Source organism: Oncorhynchus gorbuscha, linkage group LG12 (assembly GCF_021184085.1).
Source record: "Oncorhynchus gorbuscha isolate QuinsamMale2020 ecotype Even-year linkage group LG12, OgorEven_v1.0, whole genome shotgun sequence".
Taxonomy (NCBI): Eukaryota; Metazoa; Chordata; class Actinopteri; order Salmoniformes; family Salmonidae; genus Oncorhynchus; species Oncorhynchus gorbuscha.
The window spans coordinates 21,698,354-21,704,353 of record NC_060184.1 but is presented as its reverse complement, the minus strand read 5'-3'; positions in this window follow the sequence as shown (position 1 = coordinate 21,704,353).

Genomic DNA, 6,000 nt, shown 5'->3' with positions numbered 1-6,000 from the left:
GAAAATTGATCAACCCCTACAAAAATGTCCATTAATTATAATCCACATAATAATTCACATTTCCTGTTGCTGCAGGAATATTTTCCTGCTGTAGCAAACTAGCTCAAATTAAGACCCTACATCTGTACTGCTTCTCTATTTATTTATAATATTGCTAAGCCAAACAGGCTGTGTGTACTACAGGGATATCTGCTGCTGCTATTGTATACACATATTTTATTGAATCAGGAGGGGGTGGGTATTGACTGTGGGCCTGTGTTTGGTATGTGAAGTATGGATGACAAGGCTGGGTTCATTCTTTCTCTCCGCGGTTTCTCCAGCCTCCAATCAATAATACTGTGGATGCTGCTCCCATTCATATTATGCTTCTGCTGATTGTTCATTCAAGTTGATAAAACTAATTCATGCCAACTCCTCAGCCAGGGTTGTCTGCAGTCATGCTCCAGATTCTTAGAAAGAGATGGATCTTTCTCTCCTATCAGCTAACAGTTTTCCCAGTGTGGTTCCTTTCCCTGCATTCAAAATGAATGTCTGTCTGGCCTACATGTTCAAAACGCTGACAGCCCCAATGTCAAAAATAAACAAGCATACAGCACTATCGGTGTATTTGAAAGATTCCAGTTTGTTATGAAACATCTGCTTCACATTTAGAATACTCAGTTGATATATGCAACATTACTTGCTTATAATGCCTCATAAACATAGTTAATGTCATCCAGTCATTTCATCCAGTATACAAGGAAAATACACAGTAAATAACAACATATAAGCTTAGGCCTGCAGGCTACTTTGGGACTCCTGCTCTCCAAGATAGTGAGTAGTTGAAACTCATGGAACAGTGATGAAGGCCCTGCTCTGACATATGCCAGCAGACAGTTTAGTTGTCCTTGAGATCCGTGTTCACATTAGAAACTTTAATCCTGATGCTTAATGTGTCTGGCAAAACAAATAGACAGAGTGCATCTTAAAGAGGTCACGCAGCAGCCCATTGAATGATACAGCAACATTTATTTTTCATCTTGCCTGAATTCATCATCATGGCAGGGTGCACCTTTAGACTCTACATGATATCTGCTCAATGCCAAAGCCCAGCGTCGTGGCATTCAATCACTCCTCTAGGTGGGTCACCTGTCCAGCCCTGCAACAGCTAGTCTCAAACGGGTGTGTGTGTGTGTGTGTGTGTGTGTGTGTGTGTGTGTGTGTGTGTGTGTGTGTGTGTGTGTGTGTGTGTGTGTGTGTGTGTGTGTGTGTGTGTGTGTGTGTGTGTGTGTGTGTGTGTGTGTGTGTGTGTGTGTGTGTGTGTGTGTGTGTGTGTGTGTGTGTGTGTGTGTGTGTGTGTGTGTGTGTGTGTGTGTGTGTGTGTGTGTGTGTGTGTGTGTGTGTGTGTGTGTGTGTGTGTGTGTGTGTGTGTGTGTGTGTGTGTGTGTGTGTGTGTGTGTGTACTCTCCAACATGCATCAGTCTCACATTGCACGCATGCTGCAGGAGATCGATACAGGCCTGACACCAGGACAGCATCACCACGACAGCCCCAAAGATGGATACATATTCTCAAATAGGAATCCAACTAAAACAGCCATCCATAACATGAAATACAAATTTGGGCATGAATGGTGATGGCTTGCAAAGCCCACTGTGACATATGGATTAATTCAACTCAACGTGCCTACCGGTAAGTGACCTTGTTGTTTTGTTGAAAAAAACATTCCATTAGCTATTGTTTATCCCTTTCTTCTTTTTTAGGGGCTGGAAGTATATTCACGTCCCACATGCAGTGATGAGGGATTGAGAGCCACCAGACAATTATGGAACAGTTAAGACCTCTGTAATGCAATCTTAAGAGGGAGGAGAGGGGGTTAGAGCCCCCACCACTGAATAGCAGGCTTTAATGAAACAACATGCCGTTTCCCTAGTAACTACATCTGTGGACATGCACGAAGAAATGAATGACTTCCTTAATAGAGGATAATGATACTTGTAATTTGCAATTTTTTTCATTTTAGCAATCAGTATTTCATTAGCGTCTTAAAAAGCTGGGTTCAGACAGAGACGTCAAGAGTGGGAGAGAAAATATGAGGCGGACAGTCAGACAGATAGGAAGCCTGACAGAGCATGATGTTATACTGTAGAAGCCACTTCCACATGTCCTGAAGTGTTCTAGGATTACACTGAAAACACAGATCCTATCTGTTCCTAGACTATCAACGAGCAGAAAACACATTGTATTCTTCTTCATCATCATCTAAATTATTGTTATTTCAGCATATATTAGCTCTAATAGCCTAAACAAATTCAGTTCATAAGACATTCTATGATCTGAATTGCTGGTTGATTCTAAAAATGAATCAAATTCATGATTTTTTTTAAAGACAACATTAATCCAACATGGTATCAATGAAGGTGAGCTGCCTGAACCGTGAGTGACATCTGAGGGCCTTTCAAATGCCTGCTGCACTTCAAGAAGAATATCCACTCATGGTGCATTCAATCAATGTTTGATTCACTGCCTTGAACAATGCACTGTCACCGGATCTAAGATTCATCATAGTCAAAGTTGCATCAAAACACAACATAAACATCAATCACAGGCCAGTCAAATAAACCCACTCTTCTTCTAGGAATACAAATAGGAAAGCACAGAGCACTCAGAGATGTCTTTATAGAACAGCTATTTAACTGTTTTAGAATAATTTCTCTCTCTCTAAATGGAGTCATTGTAATCATGAGCAAAGCAGAATGTTGTGTTCGCAGATGTAGGATTTTAATTTGATCACCCTGTTGCAAGAGAACTTTGCTGAAAGTTTGTTATTCTTAAGTTTGTTATTTGCACTTTGAAATTTCAGACTTGATTTTTCCTTACAACCTCCACAAAAATGTAAATGAATTATAATTCACATTTCCCGTTGCTTCAAACTGGCTCAATTTAAGGTACTGCATCTATAACCACTCATTAGCTACATTCCTTTACAGGTGTTGTGTAGGTGGGACTGGTTAGAGCATTTTTTCACAATGTCCTCATCCTCCAATAAAAAGTTTAATTTTCCTAACTTTATGCAGGCAAAAATGTGCTGTCTAGCAACATTTTCAAGTTCACATCAGACCATAAATGGATCATTACTAATTATTTCACATAAAATACATGTTGTATGGAAGTGTGAGTGTTTATGTCTATAATACATATAAACCCAGATCAAATGTTTTGCTGATGAGGTTCACAAGCTAAACTCAAACAGGAAAGCAACTGGTTTAGACCTTAATCTAGGAGAAAACATCCAGTCCAAGCAGGTCAAGACTGTTCACAACACACACACACACACACACACACACACACACACACACACACACACACACACACACACACACACACACACACACACACACACACACACACACACACACACACACACACACACACACACACACACACACACACACACACACACACACACACACACACACACACACACACACAAACATCTCAGTAAGATCCCAATGTACAGTATTGGAGAGGGTACAACTGGGAAGCTCCATATGAGTTGTTTCAGTGGGTTCTGGAGGTCATTACTTTTAATCCGCTCTTTCACTAACTGAAACATAATTCTCTTCAATAACACACTGGCATTTTATTTCATTTGATATCAAATAAAGAGGAGCAGTCAACCTGTAACACTGCCGTCATTTGTCAATATGAAAAGTCATTTCACTTGACATTGACGGAAGCACAGAGTCATTTCCGTTAAATTGGCACTGCTCAAATGCCACGAGAAAATAAACATTCAGGTTATTCAGCGAAATCTAGATTGTGTTCAGAGCTGAAAAAATAAAGATTTCCTTTAAATCAAACCATACCAAAAAAATCACAAAGGATTTGTCCGACCCAAGTGCATACCACACAGCTAACTATATGTATATATTTCAAATTCATGCCATTTCAAAGATTTTAATATGGAAAGACAGAGCTAAGACAGAGCTAGAGCATACGCTCAGCTCTCAAATGCTGGAATTAAGACTAGTCTTATAATACAGTCTTATTTTATACAAATTCTTTACAAATGAAATCCTCTTGAATTAGATAAAAACAGATATTTCAAGGAAATCAACAAAATGATTTTATATGATCTCATAACGGTGCCGATGTGACGTTCCACCAACTATGATTCTATTGCAACTGCCATAAGGCGCTACATCACTGACAGAGAGATCTCTCTCCAGACTCCCATGCTACATCAAATCCCTCTTGTGTATCATACAAACACATACAAACACTATCTGTGACAATAGTCATTCTCTTAGACATCGTGTCTGAAACTGATCCTGTCTGAAAAGTCATAAGCAAGGGCCCGGTGACAATCCAAACAACGCAAACATTTTCCCAGTCCCCCCTACTCCCGATCGCCCCTCAAGACTGGGACCCACTGGAATGTCCTCTGACAGATGTGTATTTTCCCAACAGCCCTGAGACAACACTACCCACAGTCCTTGTCAGTAACACCACAATCCTAAAATCCTCTGAATGCCTTATCTCCCTCACCCACTAGTATTGGACAATACTAAAACAGGTAGGTCACCCACGTCCCTCCTCTTGGTACCTTGCCCTAGCTGCTCCTCTCCACTCCATCCCTGTCCCCTCCAAAGTAAGTGGTCACTGTGATTTAGTGTGGTGCAGCCCAGTCACCGGTAAATCTCCCGTGAAGCAGCCTGATGTGTCTGGCTGTAGGATCCCCAGGGTGATTTAACATGGTAACCATCCCAGTTTCATTTGGACTGAAGCATTTGCTCATGACCAGCCCAGCCAAGGCCAAATCAAACACATGCCAATGCTCCTTACATGTTTATAAAAGGGGATAATTATCCCTTTGCTGATTTACAATGTAACAAACACATAGATATGATCCAAACATTTTCATTCATTCCAATGGATGTTTGTTTTTTAGTTTTTTTATTCATTTTAAATGAGATGGATCATACTTACATACAAATGCTAATGGAATATGTTTTAATACATGAAAAATAACAAATAGGCACATGTTTTCATTCCCAACCAAATTTCTACACTACAGTAGCCCTACATGCCAAATGAGAAAGATTGTGTAGAAAGTCCTAAGGCCACTCAACCTGCAGTCTCTGCTGCTCTGTTCTGGAGAGCTCGTTTGCACTGCAGTTTGGTGCATTTTCCTGATGGAAATTAACAATATGCTGTAAACTGCAATAAAGTGCTGGTTTAACTGCAAGTGGAGATGCTGCGAGTCACAATTCACATATTTCATTTGACAGTTTTTGCAAATTTGGATTGGTTTCTGCCCATAAAATGTTTTAGTTCATAAAAGCGACCAGACAGCCTTTATGGCAAGTTCTTCTCATTAAACAAGAAAATTAAGGAAAATATTAGAATAGAACATCTCATCTCTCTACCATTTAGTTTAAAGCGTTGAACACTGAAGTTAAATGACGGACTCCTAGCTACTTGACTGTATTGCTTCCAGAGCAGTGTGCATGGAGCTGCAGTAGCTCGATGGCCCAGCCTTGTGCTCCGATGCTTTGAGGTGGAGGGTTCGGGCCCTTGGATGGAACACCTGCCAAAGTACACTTAAGTGAGGATGATCCCCACCCCACCTCCAGCTCTTGCCCAGTGAAAGTCCAGATGTCTAAACGGGAAACAGAATGTGTAGGAATGTGCCTTCGCTCCTCGCCCCTGGTTAGGCCATAGATAATAATGCCAAATTCCCAGACACATACATTATATATATATATTATATATTCAGAAACTTGAACACTTGCCTCCTGAATGAAACAACATGCTTAAAGGCATCTGCCTGAACCTGCCGACAGTACACGAAAACCACTAGCAAACTTATCAAAACGACTCAGCTCTTTCCTGATTTGATCATTCATAATAATCAGGAAGCAAGTGTTCAAGTTTCTGAATATATATATACACATCTCACACTCTCACAAAGTTAGGGTGGAAGAGGACAGAGTTTTAGTTTCCTGGGGATAGGAA